This window comes from Psammomys obesus, unplaced genomic scaffold (assembly GCF_907164565.1).
Source record: "Psammomys obesus unplaced genomic scaffold, mPsaObe1.curated_primary_1811, whole genome shotgun sequence".
Taxonomy (NCBI): domain Eukaryota; kingdom Metazoa; phylum Chordata; class Mammalia; order Rodentia; family Muridae; genus Psammomys; species Psammomys obesus.
Window position 1 is genome coordinate 14,921,379 of NW_026585689.1, and position 20,658 is coordinate 14,942,036.

A 20,658-nucleotide genomic window follows, 5' to 3' on the forward strand; every position below is an offset into this window, starting at 1 on the left:
ATATATATATATATATATATATATATATATATATATATATATATAAACTCAATGAATCCCTGAAGAAGCCTCATCAAAACTTTTCAAAATTCTTCTGAGAATGTTTTTAGAAATTGGAAAAGGCAATATTTCAGCACATATATATACACGTGTGTGTGTGTGTGTGTGTGTGTGTGTGTGTGTGTGTGTGTATGTCTTTCTATTTTTAATCCTCCTATATCAGTTTAGACAAATGAAGTTTAGGGAGTGGAAGGAATAAATGGAAAAGTTTTTTTTTTCTTGAAACAAATCAAAATAACTAGAACATTTTGTAACTACATGTATCACGCTGACTTCATTTTTAGCAATTTTCTGTGATATTTATGTAGTACTTATTTCTGAATCTTGATGTAGCATGTGAAAGTTTTAAGAGAAATCATTCTTTCATTAGAAGAACTAAACATATTTATATCATCCTAATGAAATACTGCCTACAATATCATAATACAAGGCATATGAATGGCAATAACTATTATTAGCAATGACAACTTATTTTCTGTAAAAATGTCTTTTTATATTAAATGTCATAATTACCCACAGTTCTCATCAAGAGAATAAGCACTTATGATGTGAAATAAAGAATTTTCAAGCTAAAAACTGAATGAAGGAAAATGACTTTTAAATCACCCCAAACCAATGAAATTACTTTTCAGTGTCCACTTCACACAGTATATAGTAAGTTCATTATCACTGAGACATGTGCTCTACTAATTGCAGTATTAACATCTAGGAAATAGCCTTTTAAAATTGATAGTTGAATCTATTTGAAGACTTACTGAGAAAATTTTATTAAGAGATAATGTAAATGTAATGGTTTTAGGGAAATGCAATTTCTAAGCAGTAATTTAGACAATGTTTAAGTCAAAGTTGTAAAACTTTAAGAATAAAGTGTTTCCTATAAAAACTTACTTTACAGTTTTTAAGCTGGTTAGGTACTTTATTACACCTTCAACAGAAAATAATTCACATTTTTAAAGAATTAATTGACTCTTTCTATAAATCAAATAATATTAATAGTGCTGCTTAAACATCAGATATATTTATCATCCATATAATAAACTATTCTCTAAGAACCACTTAAGACTAAATTTCATTGCATATAAATCCCTAAGGAAACAAGTAAGTGTCTAATTTTTTAACATTTATACTGTTAAGGAAATTGTAAAATGCTTTTACTTAACACTATTTCACATTCTGGACAGTTATTAAATTAAGAGTAAGATTTCTTACCATTTTACTACTGTCTGGATGATTTATGGAAGAATGATCTCAGACACTTACTTCCACTTTGTAGACTATTTAGGGAAATCTCAAAGATTCTTCAAATACTTCTTGACTGGTTTTTACAATATACAAACTCATAATAGGCACACTTACAATACTAATCAACACAATGTTGTCCTAGCATTATCCAGACTACTTCAAAGTTGGATAATGCCACAATTTAAATAATTATAAAATAATTACTCAAATTCATATTTTATTTTTAATAAAGTATGTCATGAATGGAATTTATAACTTTTGGAATAAATGTAGACTTATTTAGTATTAGCAAATAGGAAGCACATTCTGGAATGTACACGCAAATATTAAGACCGATGAAGCAACTAAACAAAATAAACATGTTAAATTTTAAAAGACAAATTTATAAGATAAAAATAGAAATGCTGATAAGATTATGACCCAAAGTTATTGTCATATGGTGAACTATACTGAAAAAGTGTTACCATGTCTTACTCCTGGATACCCATGGAAGTGACATTACTGAAAAAAGAATCTTTGGCAATGAATACATTGGAGATATCAAAATGACATAATATTTAATCATCTAGGGGACTCTGGAATCCAATAATATGCTTTGGCAAACTAAAAAATATTCATACTCCCAGTAAAGAGAGACATTATATTAAGTCATTTATGGAGCAACATGCTAAGGAATGCTTAGTTTACACCTTAAAAGGCCACCAGAATCCAGAAAGGGAAAGAAAGGTACTTTCCAAAAAGATATGCAGAAAGCATGACTCTGTAGACCCCTTGACTTTGTACTGTGGGTCTCCAAAATATATGAAAATAGTTTTTGTTGCTGTAAATAGTAAATAGAAATAGTAAATAGAAAATAGTAACTAATAATTAAAATGATATATTCTGATGTGTGTAGAAGTCATAGATAACAAAAACAATATACCCATGCTTGTGGACCAAGATGATTAACATAGTAAATATGGCCATCATACCAAACACCATTTACAAAGTCAATGCAATCTCCAACAAAATTCCAACACAGTTCTTTACAAGCATTGAAAGAACAATTCTAAATTTCATATGGAAAAACAAAACAAAACAAAAAATAGAATAGCTAAAACACCTATACAATTTATTAACTTCTGGAGGTATTTCCACCCCTGACTACAAACTATACTACAGAACAGTAGTAATGAAAACTGCATGGTACGGCATAGAAACACAATGGTAGATCAATGGAATCGAACTGAAGACCCAGAAGTAAATCCACACATTTATGGACTCCTGACTTATGACAAAGGTGCCAAAAGCCTACAATGGAAAAAAAAAAAAAGACAGCATCTTTAACAAATGGTGCTAGTCTAATTGGATGTCTACATGTAAAAAAAAAAAAATGCAACTAGATCCATATTTATCACCCTTCACAAAACTCAAGTCCAAGTGCATCAAAAACCTCAATATAACACCAGATTCATTACATCTGTTAGAAGAAAAAGTGCAGAAGAGTCACAAACTCATTGACATAGGAGAGAACTTCCTGAACAGAACAACAGCTCTGGCTCTAAGATCAACAATTGGGACTTCTTGAAACTGAAAAGCTTCTGTAAGGCAAAGGACACTATCAATACAGCTAGGCTACACTCCACTGTTACTAGTGAGAATCCAAACTTGTACAACCACTATGGAAAGCAGTCTGAAGGTTTCTCAGAAAACTGGGAATTGATCCACCTGAAGACACAGCTATACTGTTTCTGGAAATATATCCAAAAGATTTTCCACCATACCACAGGGGCATTTGCTCAATTATGTTCATAGCAACTTTATTAGTAATAGCCAAAAACTGGAAAAAAAAATCTAGATGTCCACAACTGAATAATGGATAAAGAAAACATGGTACATTTACACAATGGAATATCACTCAACTATTAAAAATATATCATTCAATTTTCAGGCAAAGGGTTGAACTAGAAAAGATCACCCTGAGGTAACACAGACCCTCAGATATGCACTCATTTATAAGTGGATATTGCCTCATTAAGGACAGGATAAACATGCTACAATCTATGCCAAGGAGGCCCAAGGGAAGATGATGAGTCTCACTTAGGAGAGGAAATAAAATAGATATCTGAAGTAGATGGAGGGAAGGAACTGGGTGGGAAAGGAGGTAGGGATGGTTACCATCCAGGGGTGGAAATCACATGTGCAGAGAGCAAGGGTAGGGCAGTGGGGAGGAGAGTGCCTGAAGAGAGAACAGAAAGCAGTGGATGGGCATCTCTCGGACACGGAGGCTTCAAGAAGTCTATGGTGAGTCTAAAAGAGGAAGAGTAGCTTATCGTAATGGAGTAACAAGTGTTTCTGAGCTGCAAAAAATGTGCTCAGAAACTGAACCCAATTTTTTTGCAATAGCAGTATGCATTCTTATCCTCTAAGCAAAATCTCTTGTCCCCCAAATACTGGTTCTCTAATGACTATGAGAAGTAAAGTTGTCGTGTGTGTTAACACCAGATTATCAATCCAATTGTTTACAATAGTTCGGAAAAGATTAAATACAAAATAAGAATGAAAGACATTTTCATTTCGATATATGATCTTAAGCTATTGCTTTCTAGAACATTTTATTGTCCAAATATACAAAATTGATTCTATAGGTAACAGCAAAGTTCTTTCTATGAGTATATATTTAATCCTAATTCACAAATGACTTTAAGCCTCACAAAATAATTACAGATTTTGCTACAAACCAAATGTGTTCCAGTTTACTATAATATTCATATAGTTAGTCAATTTGAATTTTTAAAACATATTACACAAGTTATTTTGAATCTTTACCACAGAATATCACTTTTTCCTCATATCCTCTCTTCATGACTTTATAAACTATCTTGATTTAGAATGTGACAACATACATATACTTTAAAAGGCTACTAATTACTGATGATTAAGGAAAACAATTCGCTATTACTGTAGTGAACTAAAATGAATGACAATAATATTGTAGTTTGTTTCCTAGCTCCATAGTCTGACTTGAGACATCCTTGACTATCCAATGATTTTTTTAAATTAATATATTTTAGCTTTTATTCTACACTTTTATTGTCTATCTTTTGTTCTGTGGAAAACTTAATAACTAAATAGCAAACCCTTTTGTCAGAATTTCAATCTTAAAACCAATGTCTCCTACTTAAATAAATAACCAAGCTCAATGTTAAAAAATATGCTTTAATGAGATGGATAAGTGTTGGGGTAACCTTCCTTCTCATTGAGAAGGCATGTCTCTGTGTTTTCAGTTGTTGATTTTGGACAGGCAGAGAGCTAGGAGTTGGCAGGATTTTGGTATTTTGATTTCTATGGCACATCACGGGTTTTTATATTAGTGAATGCTTGTCCTTCCAGATATGCCAAAAATATTAAGTTGAGGCAGTCCTCTTTGTCTTAAGGTAACCAAAGAGAAGGACAAGGCATTGTCTTACTGATGATTGGTTATCATAAATAGCTGACTGCCAATAGCTGGGACAGGAAGCATTAGGGCAGAACTTCTGGGCAGACAAAGATGCAGGAGGGACTCAAGAAAGGTGGGAAAATCAAAAGGACTGGGTTAGGAGCAAGATGTATGAGAACAAGAATGGGAAGGTAAAGAGCTAGCCACATGGCAAGGACACAGTGCAGAGAAGTAAGTTTAGAAACTGGCTGAGAGTCTACCCCAGCAAAGGCCAACAACTCTAAATTATATAGAAGTCTCATGTCTTATTTTAACCAGAAGCAGGTCCACAAAAGCCCACAAAGAGATAAGATGCTCTTTGATCACCTCTGCCTGGCAAGGTGGCCTTATTAGGCCACAGTAAAAAGGATCCATACAGTCCTAATGAGACCTGATAGGCTTGGGTCAAATAGAGGGAAGGAGGGCCTCCCCTATCAGTGCACTATGGGAAGAATAGGGAAAGAGGGTAGAACCAGGAGGAGAGGAAGGAAGGGGGCTACAGCCAGGATACAATGTGAATAAATTGTAGTTAATAATAATAATGAAAATATAAAAATAAAAATAATACAAGATAAGAATTGTGGATAAAGTATATCATTAATGATTAATGATTCATATATACCAACTCTCCAGGGAATGTCAGCTCCTCATTTTCTAAATTTGTGCAAAGAAAGGAAGAATAACTTGGTGAAAACATTAAAGAGTACCTTTAAGAGAATATTAAGTGTTTGTACATTAGAAATGAAACTGACCTTGCATTATTAAACTTAGAGAAGGTAGTGATAATAAAATGTAGAGTAGAACACAATTGTTAATCATTTTAAAATGTGGTCATGTGCGTAAACTGATTGACCTGCTCTTTGATCTCCTCTCCCTGAGGGGGAAGCAGCCTTACCAGGCCACAGAAGATGACAATGCAGCCACTCCTAATGAGATCTGATAGACTAAGATCAGAAGGAAGGATAGGGGAACCTCTCCTCTTAGTGGACTCGGGGAGGGACATGCATGAAGAAGGGAGAAGGAAGGTGGGATTAGGAGGGGAGGAGGGAGGGATTTATGGGAAGATAAAAAGTGAATAAAGTGTAATTAATAAAAGTTAAAAACAAGGAAAAATGTGGTCTTGTGGATGTTAATATTTTGATCCTTCTATAGGGATGCTACAATCTGTATAACAACAGATGTTTGGTATACAGTAAAGGACAAGAAGAGGAGGATGATCTCCCAAGGAATGGGAAATAAAATGTAAAATTTAAGAAGAGATGAAGGAGAGGAGACTGGGGCAGTTGAGTTATTTGGAGGATGGGGAATGAAAGAGAGGGGAAGGGAAGGATTACTAGCAAGGACAATAAACACTAAGAACACTAAGGTCTATTTATGGGCTGAGAGTAAACCTACTCCTATCGAAGTTTCTTATAATCCATGCATACATAAAAGGAATCTACACAGGGAAGCCAAATAATTGGTTTGTATATCCAGCGAGACTCTCTGTTGGAGTAAACTAGTTTTTTTCAAGATTTCAACAAGGTATAGTGTCTTAGTTAGGCACCAGTACTTGATGCCCAACACGAATGGACTCAGTGGCATTTCTAGATTTTTTATTTTTTTAAGTGATTTGACAGGGGGATTTTGGGTCATATTGATTGTATGAAGGCATATTATAGTTTCAGATTTTTTTGTTTACGTAGGCTTTATTTTATGTGTCTATGGGTAGTTATCTATGTGCCTGTGTCCCTGTGTCCGTGTGTCCATGTGTATCCTTTTGTGTGTCTGTCCGTCTGTTTTGTTTTATTATTTTAGGCTGTGTTTTGTTTGATTTCTTTTTTAACTTTTTATTTTTTATATTAATTACTTTTTATATTAATTAATTCATATATTAATTGTATCCCATCTGTAGCCTCCTCTCTCTTTCCCTCCCGTCCCCATCCTCCCTCCCTCATCTACTCCCATGCCCCTCTCCAAGTCCATTGATAGGGAGGTCCTCCTCCCATTCCATCTGACCCAAGCTTATCAGGTCTCATCAGGACTGGTTGCATTGTCCTCCTCTGTGGCCTTGCAAGAGACAGGGTGGGGTCAAAGAGACAGCCACTGAGTTCATGTCAGTGAAAGTCCCTTTTTTCCCTTCACTTAGATACTGAGTTGCCATGGCTACATCTGAGCAGGAGATTATAGGTTATATCTATGAATGGTCGTTGGTTGGAGTATTAATCTCAGAAAATATCCCTGCCCCCCAAATATTTTGGTTCTGTTATTCTCCTTGTGGAGCTCCTGTCCTCTCCTGGTCTTACTATCTTCTGCTTCTTTCATATGATTCCCTGCACTCTGCCCAAGGTTTGGTTATGAGTCTCAGCATCTGCTTTGATACACTGTTGGTTAGTCTTACATAGACCCTCTATGTTAGGCTCCTGTCCTGTTTCCTCTTTTCTAGTTCTTCCAATGCTCATCCTGTTTGTCTTTCTGAGTGTGGATGGATCATCTTACCCAGGGTACTCCTTTTTTTGTAGCTTCTTTAGGTGTACATATTTTAGTATGTTTATCCTGTATTATATGTCTAATATCCACTTACAAGTGAATATATACCATGAGTGTCTTTCTACTTCTGGGATACCTCAGTCAGGATGTTCTTTTCTAGATCTCATCATTTGCCTGAAAATTTCATGATTTCCTTGTTTTTAATTGTTGAGTAGTATTCCATTGTGTAAATGTTCTACAATTTCTGTATCCATTCCTCAGTTGAGGGACATCTGGGTTGTATCCAGGTTATCGCTGTTATGAATAAAGCTGTTACAAACATGGTTGAACAAATGTCCTTGTTGTGTACTTGAGCATATTTTGGATATATGCCTAAAAGTGGTATTGCTGGAGGAAGCGCTATCCCTAATTGTCCAAAGTGGTTGTACAAGTTTATACTGGGAATGTAAATTTGTCTGATTTCTAAAGAGAGAGAAAGAAATGTGGGTGGTGTTAGAGTTGGGTGTGATAGGAGGTGGGAAGACAATCTAGTAAGCTGGGGAGGAGAAAGTATAAACCAATTACATTGTATAAAAATAATTTTCAATAAGCACAAATCATAAAATTGTAATATGGCCATGTGATCTGGAATTTTGCTTTTTAACATTATATACAGAACATTTCTTCTCAATTTTTATATTTTCAAATTACTTGCATATTAAAGTTGACAATGGGATGTTTATTCATAATTTTCGTTGTTTCTTCTACTGGAGTTTTTCTGGATGTTGATCTTTAGTCTGTACTGGAATCTTGAAAACATATGTTCTGATACGAAGAAAAGAACACTTCAACAGTAGGATAAATGAACTTGCCAGTGAAAGTAAGAGTTCTGATAAAGGAAAAGATTTCATAAACAGAAGAACTTTTTAAGTTCTGCTATGATAGACTAACATACCTTAAACTTACCAGATTAATTCATAACGATTCTCTTCTATTCTAAGTATGTCTCTCTTTCCACTGTGTTTGAGACATACACTGTCTTATAGGCAAACTAAAATTTTGATCATTTCAGTATTTCTAGAGGAAACATTTTATATTCTATATCCTGGCCTACATATGATGGAATATTATATTTGTGTCCTTTCTAGTATCCACAGATTAGTTCACAGAGAATAATATTACGCAAATATTTTCTGGTAAATTGATGTATGTTACATTCCAACACTTTGTCCTTTTTTATTGTATTTAGATACTTAAGCAATAAGACAGAAAAGAGCGTGAATCCTGTGGCACTTATTTATACATTGTTGGTTGTTATACATCTGAGGCTGAATGCCAAAAGCTACAAATCAGTGAAGTGTGAATAAGGCAGAGCAGGCCTCAGTTGGCATATCTAAATGCATTATGAAATGTGAACCAGAACATCACAGTAAAATATGTAGAAATGCTTTAAAATAATAAGCAAATTCATGTCTACAAATAATAGCTTTGAATCTCTTGACTTGAGCAGTGTTAATTAAAACTTTAGACATCTTGATGAAAATATAGTTGTGTTTTATTCATTTTTTTCTATCATTTGTTACTTTTGGCTCTGTCACTGGATTTGTTAACATTGATGGTGACACAGCACAACAAATTATCAAATAATCTTACAAGTGATGTTCACACTGTAGCCATATTTATGTCACTCAAAAACGAGGTGCTGTGGATCTGTCTTGCTTCAACAGTGTTTGGACAGAACAGATCCGTGGACTCCGTCTTTAGCTTCCAGCCGCCCTCCAGTCTTTCCAGTTGCACCCTGTGGTACCATCTCCTGGCTGCCCTGGTCTCCTAGGACCAGCCAGGACTGTCTCCTTGCTGTCACCTCGATACTGCGGATCAGCCATAACCTCCCAGTTTCATCAGAATTATTCTAGCAAAGGGGAAGTTTCTGTGAACCGTCTGGTTAACATGCACCTTCCGGTGTTCTAACCTACCTCTCTCTGGGTTACTGTTTTGAATGATGAGGCTCTGGAGGGTATCAGCCACTTCTTTTGCGAATCGGCCTCTAGCTGAAGAGTGATCTCTGGGGACTGAGCACTCTTCCAGGATGTGCTCACACCATCTCAAGATGAATGGGGGAAAACCCAGGAAGCCAAGGAAGCTGCCTTGGCCCTGTCAAAGAACCTGAACCAGGCACTCTTGGATCTTCATTCCCTGGGTTCTGCCGGCACAAACCCTCATTCCTGTGACTTCTTGGAAAGCCGCTTCCTGAATGAGAAGGTGAAGCTTAACAAGAAGTTGGGCAACCACCTGACCAACAGCCAACGCAGACTGGTGTGCCATCGACTTCTCTAGGAGAGTATCTTTTTGAGCTGCTCACTCCCAAGCATGCCTAGGAGGCCTCCTCACCTTCCCGGGGCTCCATCTTCTGCTCTGCGGCCAGCCTTAGGACTTCCACCTGAGTGAACCTCTCAAGCCACTAGGCAGCTTTGTTATCACCCTGGAGACCCTCCCAAGTCTTGGACCAAGCAAAAAGAAAGCTTTTTGGCTATACCACTCCTAGGCATATACCCAAAGAGTCTCAAGTACACAATAAGGACATTTGCTCAACCATGTTTGTAGAAGCCTTATTTGTAATAGCCAAAAGCTGGAAACAGCCCAGATGCCCCTCAGTGGAGGAATGGATGCACAAATTGTGGTATATCTACATAACGAAATATTACTCAGAAATAAAAAAAACAAGGAAATCATGAAATTTTCAGGTAAATGGTGGGATCGGGAAAAGATCATCCCGAGTGAGCTATCCCAAAAGCAGAAAGATGCACACGGTATATACTCACTCATACAGACATATAATATAGGATAAACCTACTAAAATCTGTATACATAAAGAAACTAATCAAGAGGGAGGACTCTTAATAAAAAACTCAATTCCTATCCAGAAAGGCAAAGAGGATGGACATCAGAAGAAGGAGAAAAAAGGGAACAAGTCAGAAGCCTGACACAGAGGACCTCTGAAAGGCTCTGCCCTGCAGACTATCAATGCAGATGCTGAGAATTTTGGCCAACCTTTGGGCAGAGTGAAGGGAATCTTAGGAAAGAATTGGGAAACAGTAAGATCTGGAGAGGACAGGAGCTCCACAAGGAGAGCAACAGAACCAAAAAATCTGCACACAGGGGTCTTTCCTGAGACTGATACTCCAACCAAGGACTATGCATGGAGATAACCTAAGACGCCTGCACAGATGTAGCCCATGGCAGTTCAGTATCCAAGTGGGTTCCATTGTAATAGGAACAGGGACTGTCTCTGACATGAACTGATTGGCCTGCTTTTTAATTACCTCCCCCTGAGGGGGAAGCAGCATTACCAGGCCACAGAAGAAGACAATGCAGCCACTCCTGATGAGACCTAATTGACTAGGATCAGAAGGAAGGAAAGGAGGACCTCCCCTATCATTGGACTTGGGGAAGGGCATGCATGCAGAGGGTGGAGGAAGGGAGCGATTGAGACAGGAGGAGGGAGGGTACCACAGGGGGAATACAAAGTAAATAAAGTGTAATTAATAAAGAATTAAAAAAAAGAAAATATAAAAAAAGAAAGCTTTTTGGAAAAGCAAAAACAAACAACAAAATAAACTAGTTTTTCCCCTTTTTTACCTTTATTTAATGTAAATTTCATGCATACCTTAAATATCTCAGACAAATTCACATAAAACATCTCTCCAATTACTTGGACACCTCATTTTTCCCACTCTAAAACTAATGACCTCTCTTAAAAAAAGAAAGAAACAAAGAAACAAAGACTAATTTTGAGCTGGAGAATCATTCAGCAGTTAAGAAAATGGGCTATTCTTCAAGAGGACTTGAGTTAAATTCCCACCAATTACATAGTGGCTCACAACCATCTGTATTGGGTCCAGGAGTGCATGAGTGTATGTTGGCTGGCATTTACAGATCATCCACGCTGGGATGTGTGTTTCAGAATGCATGGTGCGGTGTGGGCACAGGTGACTTGAGTGGCAGGGTTATGGTTGTAGATGCCTTGAAGGATGAGAACTCAGACACAGGTGCCTTGGGGGGCAGGGGGTGGGCACCTCAGGTGGCAGCTGCAGGGAGTGTGGGTGGTGTCATCCTTAGTAGCAGCTGCATAGTATCTGGTGCCTCAGAAGGTACCTGAGCTGCAGCTTACAGTCCTACCTCACACTGGGCTCCTGGGACTCAGTTCCTCTGGGTTCCCCCATCTTGCCTCCTTCATATGATTTTATTGTCCAGCTGTTCTCCATAGAAAGACCAATAAAATTGTGGTTCGGATGTTGAGATGTTTTCCCAGGAATCCAGAAGCTGCCTTTGGGAGGCAGGAGGGATCCCATGTCTGTTTGTGGAACTATGGGTCCCTGGAGCTGTGGGCTTACACTTGCTAGAGTATGGGGAAAGGAGAGGGGTCTCACAGTTCCTGACTCCTGGACCCAGGAGAGAGTGACAGGGGGCGTGGGCTGGCTGGGTCTGATCAACCCCCAACTTTCAGGGTGTCCCTACAGCCTGGGAAGCACCAACGTTGGTGTTTTAGAATCGGCCTCCTGTCTGCTCACCAGTTTCACAGTCTGTGATCTTCTGCCTCTTAGAAACGGTAATCACTCGTGTTCACCATCATCTTGGAACCTCCCTCATTTGTGTCTTTTAAGCTTCCTTTAGTCTGTGATAATTCTTCTTTCATCTCAGGACACTTTGGAAATTTGAAAGTTTACATTTGAATTGTCAGTAGAATGTGATGTAAACTTTACAGTAGAATGTCCTTTACACTGAGTTTGTCTAATGTCTTTTGATGCTACTTTGCAACTAAACATCATTGGAAAAAATAAAATAGAGATGATGTGTTCCTGTAAGTGAATTCATGTTGTCAACACATAAATCATTTTAAGATAAAATATATTCTGTTGAATAATGTGATTTCTCTCAACAATTTTCAATTTTATGCTTGGATTTTTCCTTTTTTTCTACTAAATATTTATTTAATAGACATTTTGAAATAATATGCACATTCCATGTGTGTTCTTAAACCTTCAAGCTTTAACCCTTCTGTTCTTCTATATTTATTAGGTAAAATTTTTATCTAATGAAGACTTGTAGTTTCTTTGCAGTGCATTTATTAAATCTCTCATCCATTTGCATAAATATACAGTATGCATTTTATTCATTAGCTTGTAAGATAATATTATTTTTCACTTGGTTTCCCAAATGAGAGTTTCTCTGGGTTTGTGTTTTTTCAATAGCCTAAAATCCATTATCATCTTTACTTAGAAATATTTATTTATTTATTTGTGTGTGTACAGTATGCTACTGTGCAGTTTTCCACTTCCAATATTAGAAGAAGAAGCTAAATGTCCAAGGAATTGAAAATTTCCTTTCTTATTCTTTCTTTCATTTCTTCTTTCTTATTTTTTAAATATGATGTGGTATGTAATTCTGTATATGCATACTTTTATATGTGAACCTGTCCACATATGAAACAAAGCGTTATCATTCATATCATCCACACCAACCTAGACCCCTAGAGTGAATTTAGTTTCCTTTGCTTTCTCTCTCTGGAACACCTTATGCAGCTTCCATCATACAGATTTTTTAACTGGTTAAAAATTAATCTATTATTCACATCATTTGGGATATTTAACTTATACCTCGGTATAAGTACATTATGTTTGAATGTATGTATATTTGTGTATCATAAATATGCCTGCTGATTGTGGAGAGAAGAGAATGGCAACCAGTCACCTGTATCTGGAATTACAGATGGTTGTTAGCTACCACGTGTTTACAGATAATTGAACCCCAGTGCTCTGGAAGCCTAGCCACCCAGCCAGTGTTCTTAAACTTTCCCATACATTTCAAAATTAAAGTTGGAAATATGTTGTCAGTGGTCAGTGATTAAGGCAGAAAATTTACATTAAAATATGACTGACTAATTCATTAATGTCATCAAAATATAAAATAATGAATTATATTGGCTAACACAAAGCTATGTACACCAATAGAAAAACAACTCATATTTTAATATTGCTAACAATTTTTGAGGTAAAATAAGTATGAGAAGGGGAAGATATCATTAATGTTTTATGCAAAGTGAAAATCTGAAGACATTTGGAAAAGGACATGTCAATTGTGATTTTTCTTAGAATATTCTTTTTAAATGTGTAAATTAGAATAAGAAAATAAAATTATGTGAAAAGCTATTAATGTCACATTGTTTTTAATTGTTATGATGGCCTTTAAACAAAAAAATATGTTAAGACTTATATAGCATTTTAAATAATGAATGAGAACAAAAAGTACATGGATAATAAAGCATTGAAAACCTGAATATTTTATGAATTACTTTCTAAATATTATTAACAAATTATTCTTTCAGAGTAAATGGAAACATTAGCTCAAATGCTGTCCCAAGAATGATTGCAATATCTTGGATTATGACTTCATTGCTTACAGTATAAGGCCAGTTTCTAGTAGCATCAATACATATTTATTAAAAGATACAACAACATGAACACATGAGCACAGAACACAGAAACACAGAACAACATGATATGTTCTGTAGTTAAGTCACTTAAAATTCACTATGCAGTAACAAAACTTGGGCTTTTTAGCAGTGGCTCCACCCTGAAGAAAATATTGTCCCCGTCTCCTGTAACCACTAACTGCCTACAGGTACCATTAATTGTGTGCAGGTCCACAGGGAAAGGGCCCACTTCTCAAGACTATTGGCATGCTTTTACTTGTATAGTTGTTTCGCTAGTAATTACAAATGCTGTGAGATCCAGAGTGCCATGACAATGCATGTTCTGAAGAGAGCATTCTACTTCGCTGTACTCCTTTCTTCAGCTCCCACATTTAAACAACCTGTCACAGACACTGCTCATGCAGTCTTGAATGGAACAACACAGGTGTCCTATTGTTAGCTGAGTATTCAGAAGTCCCTTTATCATAGCACTTTGACTAGTTATGAGTTTCTGTAGTTTCTGCTGCACACTGCAAATGGAAATTTTCGGATCAAATCTGATGATAGCACTTATCTATGGGTATAGACATTTAGATGGAAATTGGATAGGCACATCATAACCGTTTAACAATAACAATGGCAGTAGCTGGCCTGATAGGATCTATGAACTTCCCAACTATGTTTCTGTTTTATTTTGTTTTGTTTGTTTGTTTGTTTTAGGTTGAGAGGGAAAGTCTTGAATTTTCCTCCATGGAGCAGATCTCAAATCTAATCCCAGTATTTGGAGTTGATTACTCCCAAGGCAGTTCATGTATACAGATGCTTAAGAAATGTTTTTCCCAGTGCTTTGTCTCTCCTTAAACATGTTGAGCATAATTTGAATCTCATAGTTTAAAAATTAATGTATTTTGAGAACATAATGCAATCTTTCCCTCAATAAAATAAGAGTACATTCAAAATAACATTTCTTATAAATGTATGTTTATCTTCTTTATTTAGGAAAGAAGAGATGGCAGATCTATTTGTAGACACTTGTTATGATGTACAATGATGCACTGAGGTGATCCTGTGGTAGACCCATGCCATGGTATGCCCCTGAGGAATTACACTGTGCAATAGATCTGGTATAAGAATCTTTAGTGTGGGAAGAAGAGCCCTGAAGAAGGTGGGGTAAAGGCAGGGAGTGAGGCATGAAGGCAGTAGGGGGGTAGAGATGGATATATAGAGTGCTGGGGTGGTGAGGGTCCTTTTATCAGGGACATACCCACATGGTGGCAGCATATCTTTGAGGGTAGGCAGGTCTTTGTGAGAAGACCAGCAGGATTGTCTGTTCACTGACAACACTTTTCTTAAAACTTACTTTATTATTATCAAAGAGTGGAAACCTATAAATGTTCAGAAATGTACATGAAGAGATTATTTTGGAGAGGACTGGGATTGATTTAAAGCTGTGTTTTCTGTGTTTACTATTTTGAATATAAACACATTCATGTGGCAAGCAGTTTAGTGAATATCACAAAGCACACTGAAGTCTCAAAATACGCCAATGAAAATGCTTATTAGTTAATAGCATTTTTCTTTCTCTTAGAACTTCCATTCTTTCAGTTCTTTGTTGATGGGAAATTCCTAGAGATTAAAAGCTTAAAGTCCAGTCTGTGATGGTGACACATTCTGCTCTACAAGATCATCTGTCTAATAAGATAGCAAACTGCAAAGAATTGAAAAATTGATTTGCCAAGTTTTAACTTAATGAAAAACAGCCTGGTTTCAATCACAGAGGAAGGTGAAAGATAGAGTTGCTTATTAAGACCTAGAGACAGAGGGAGTCAAGCAACTTTCTGTCTGGGGAGATAAGATGTAAAGGAAGAGCATGGTCTTCAACAAAACAAAAGCACAACAAAGCTTGTCAACAGGAAAGACATTGCCATATCTAGTGATTTGAAATCTGTCAATATGTGAGCAGGAGAAAATCACCTCTGAATCCTCTTAGTGAGTTTACTTTTAGCTCAGCAAAACAGAAGACAATGGCTTTATTAGCATTGTTCTTTAACAAGCATGCAGAGCTTTATTGATTTCCAAATCTGCTTTCCCTTTCTCCCTTTCCTCCCTCCCTCTTTCTCTTTCACCTCTCTTATTTCCCTCCCTTCCTCCATCAAATCCTTATCCAAAGCAAATGAAGAAATATGCTTGCGTGAATTTTTCTTGCTTTTATTCTTTAATCTGTGTTCATCTTTTTCTAATAATAAGAAATTATTCCATCTGTCAAAAACTAATGCTAATGAGAAGACATATTTTCTCATGATTCATATGGTAATACTTGATGGACTTGTGCTTCATAGGAATTTATTCCTAGAATCTCAATATAATAAGTTGAGATTTTGTTTGATTAATTTCTTTAATCTGAGAATAATAATTTACACTGAAGAGCAAAATTTAAATTTAACATCTTTTGATCTACAGTTTGTCCAGAATTGTGTAACTGCTCTTTTTTTCTAGTCCCAAGACCCTATTTTTTGAATTGTTTACATGAACCCAGAAAAGCCTCTTAGGTGTTCTGAAAATATCATTTGAGGCCCAATGAGTCTTTATGCATATAGTAAGAGTATGCTACAGAATTATATAGATTCAAATTTGATTTTATTTTGCTATTAACATATTCACTTCTGTTTGAAACAGGGTTTTAGTTTGTAAACTATGCTGATTTTCAACCTCTTTGTGAGCTTCCCTTTGTTATCCTCGAAGTCCTGGATTTACAGGCCTATACTACAACTCTCAAGCTTTATTTTGATTTAAGCTTTAAAAGAACAACAAAAATGATTGTATGCATGGCTATTCTTTATTTAACTTATTAATTTTTTAACTTGATTTTATTTATATATTTATTTAGTACAATTTATTTCACTATGTATCTGTGACCTAGTAATGCTGCACTCCCCAGGGGGAGGTGATCAAAGAACCTGCCACTGAGTTTTTGTCAGAGACAGCCTTTGTACCCCTTACTAGGGAACCCACTTGGAAACTAAGCAGTCAATGGTCTTCCTTTGAACAGGGGCTCTATGTCCTCTCCATGCATGGTCCTTAGTTGGACTATAGGTATCTTCAAGGCCCCCCTGGGTCAAGGTATTTGGGCTCTGTTGTTCTCCTTATGGAGTTCCTGTTCCCTCCAGATCTTTCTATCTGCCTCTTCTTCTATAAGGATTCTGACACTTTATTCAAAGTTTGGTTATGAGTCTTAGTATCTCCTTCCATACCCCGGAGTTCTTTCATAGATCCTCTGTGGAAGGCACCTTCTCCTACTACTGATGTCTATCCTGTTTGCCCTTCTGAATGAGGATTATGTTTCTTCCCTAGGGTTCTCCTTGCTGTTTAGCTTCTTTAAGACTATAGATTTTAGTATGTTTATCCTAGACTAATATCCACTTGTAAGTGAATATATATTATATGTGTCTTTTTGCTTCTGGGTTACCTCACTCAGGATGATCTTTTCTATTTCCCACCACTTGCCTGCAAGTTTCATGATTTTCTTGTTTTTAATTGTTGAGTAGTATTCCATTGTGCAAATGTACCACAGATTCTATATCCATTTCTCCATTGAGGGACATCTAGCTTGTTTCCAGATTCTGGCTATTAGGAATAGAGCTAATAGCCAGAGCTATTAGGTAATCAGGGGGAGGTGATCAAAAGAGTCAGCCACTGATTTCATGTCAGAGATAGTACCTGTTCCCGTTATTAGGAAATCCACTTGGAGACTGAGCTGCCATGGGCTACATCTGAGCAGAGGTTCTAGGTTATATCCATGAATGGTCCTTAGTTGGAATATCAATCTCAGAAAAGACCCCTGTACCCAGATTTTTTGGTTCTGATGATCTCCTTTTGGAGCTCCTTTCCTCTCCAGGACTTACTATCTCCCCCTTCTTTCATAGAATTCCCTGCACTCTGCCCAAAGTTTGGTTGTGAGTCTCAGCCAGCATCTGCTTTGATACACTGCTGGGTAGAGTCTTTCAGAGGCGTTCTGTGGTAGGCTCCTGTCCTGTTTCCTGTATTTTCCTTCTTCCAATGTCCATCCTGCTTATCTTTCTGAGTGAGGATTGGTCATCTTACCTAGGGTCCTCCTTCTTGCTTAGCTTCTTTAGGTGTACAGATTTTAGTATGTTTATCCTATATTATTTGTCTAATATCCACTTATAAGTAAGTATATACCGTATGTGTCTTTCTGCTTCTGGGATACTCACTCAGGATGATCTTTTCTAGATTCCTTGAGGTTTTAGTTTTTTTTAATTTAATTTCATTTTTTTTATTCTTTATTAATTACACTTTATTTATTTTGTATACCCCCTTTGGTTCCCACCCTCCTCCCATCCCAATCCCTCCCTTCCTCCACCCTCTGCATGCATGCCCCTCCCCAAGTACACTGATAGGAGAGGTCTTCTTTTCCTTCCTTCTGATCCTAGTCAATTAGGCCTTATCAGGAGTGGCTGCATTGTCTTCTTCTGTGGCCTGGTAATGTTGCTTCCCCCTCAGGGGGAGGTAATTAAGGAGCAGGCCAATCAGTTCATGTCAGAGACAGTCCCTGTTCCTATTACAATGGAACCCACTTGGATACTGAACTGCCATGGGCTACATCTGTGCAGGGGTCTTAGGTTATCTCCATGCATAGTCCTTGGTTGGAGTATCAGTCTCAGGAAAGACCCCTGTGTGCAGATTTTTTGGTTCTGTTGCTCTCCTTGTGGAGTTCCTGTCCTCTCCAGATCTTACTGTTTCCCACTTCTTTCCTAAGATTCCCTGCACTCTGCCCAAAGGTTGCTCATAATTTTCAGCATCTGCATTGATAGTCTGCAGGGCAGAGCCTTTCAGAGGTCTTCTGTGTCAAGCTTCTGACTTGTTCCCTCTTTTCTCCTTCTTCTCATGTCCATCCTCTTTGCATTCCTGGATAGGCATTGAGCATTTTAGCAAGAATCCTCCCTCTTGATTAGTTTCTATAGGTGTACAAATAATTACACTTTATTTACTTTGTATTCCCCCTCTTGTTCCCTCTCTTCTCCCCTCCCAATCCCTCCCATCCTCCCCCTTCTCCAAGCATGTCCTTCCCCTACTCCACTGCTAGGGGAGGTCTTCTTTTTCTTCCTTCTGATCCTAATCTATTAGGTCTCATTAGGAGTGCCTGCATTGTCTTCCTCTGTGGCCTGGTAAGGCTGCTCCCCCCTCAGTGGGGAGTGTTCAAAGAGCAAGCCAATCAGTTCATGTCAGAAGCAGTGACATGGACTCTGAACTGCCATGGGCTACATCTGTGCAGGGGTTCTAGGCCTCTGAAAGGCTCTACCCTGCAGACTATCAAAGCAGATGTTGAGACTTATGGCCAAACTTTAGGCAGTGTGCATGGAATCTTATGAAAGTAGTGGGAAATAGTAAGATTTAGAGAGGACAGGAGGTCCACAAGGAGAGCCACAGAACCAAAAATTTGAGCATAGGGGTATTTTCTGAGACTCAAACTCCATCCAAGATCCCTTGACTTTTTGATCTTAGCCATTCTGATGGGTGTGAGGTGAAATCTATGGTTCATTTTTATTTGCATTTCCCAAAATGACTATGAAAGTTGAGCATTTCTTTAGGTGTTTCTTTGCCTTTTGATGTTCCTCCGTTGAGAATTTTCTTTTTAACTCTGTATCCCATTTTTCAACTGGATTAATTATTGGTGTTTAACTCTTTTATTAGCTCTCTGTCAGTTGTAGGGTTGGTGAAGACCTTTTCCACTCTGTAGGCAGTCATTTTATTCTGATGAAAGTGTCCTTTGCCAATTTCTTTAGATAATGGAAGTGGCTATTCTGTGTTTTCTGATTAATTACTTATTAACTAAGATAATTTTGGAAGCTTTTTAGAAATAAATATTTCAAAGTACCAACTGAATCTTATAATAATTTATGATTTTTAATCTTTTTAAATAATTTTTATTTTTTATATTAATCACAGGTTATTTACTTTTTATCTCAACTCTAGCCTCCTCCCTCATTCCCTCCCAATCCCATCCTCCTTCGCTCATCTCCTCTCTGCCCCTTTGCAAGTCCACCGGTAAGGGAGACCCTCGACTCCTTCAATCTGACCCTAGCTTATCAGGTATCTTCAGGACTGGCTGCTATGTTCTCCTCTGTGGCCTAGCAGGATAGCTCCTCAGGTCAAAGAGCCAGCCATTGAGTTCATGTCAGAAATAGTCCCTGTTTGCCTTACTAGGGTACCCACTTGGATACTGAGCTACCAAGAACTACAATCAAGCAGGGGTTCTAGGTTATATCCATACATGGTCTTTGGTTGGAGAAACAGTCTCATAATAGACCCCTGTGCCCTGATATATTTGGTCCTTGTGGAGCTCCTGTCCTCTCCAGGACATACTAACTCCCCCTTTTTTCATACGGTTTCCTGCACTCTGCCGAAGGTTTGGGTATGAGTCTCAGCATTTGCTTTGACACAAGGCTTAGTAGAGTCTTTCAGAGGCCCTTTGTGGTAGGCTCCTGTCCTGTTTTATATATATATATATATATATATATATATATATATATATATATATATATGTATATGTATATATACAATGTACAAGTTACCATTAGAAAGTCTTTTAAAAACCTTTTGACATAATTTTTGGGAATTTATATATGAAGAAAATATTTACATATATCCATTGGGACCTCTGCCCATGGATATGCAGGCATATTTCATTCACAAACTCAAAAAACTGTTTTTTTATTAACACATGTATATAACAAAATATAGAAAGAGTAATTATGTAATATGATTTATTAACATCATGTAAAGTTACTGAAGCAATACAAGAATCATTGTTTCAAGTATATTCAAAATAGAGAAGACTTAAAAGAACTATTCTAAATTGCTGGCTTAAAAATATTTTCAGATTGGTTTTGCATCAGTATAAAATATAAAAATGAATTGTTTACTCACGAATAACTCAACATTATTTCCTGGTCATTTA

General features: G+C 37.0%; 1 pseudogene; it reads left to right on the top strand.

The window, feature by feature from the left end:
• The first annotated feature begins 4,887 nt into the window (after nucleotides 1-4,887).
• On the top strand, nucleotides 4,888-9,585 carry LOC129666251 (ferritin light chain-like; annotated as a pseudogene).
• The last annotated feature ends 11,073 nt before the right edge of the window (nucleotides 9,586-20,658 follow it).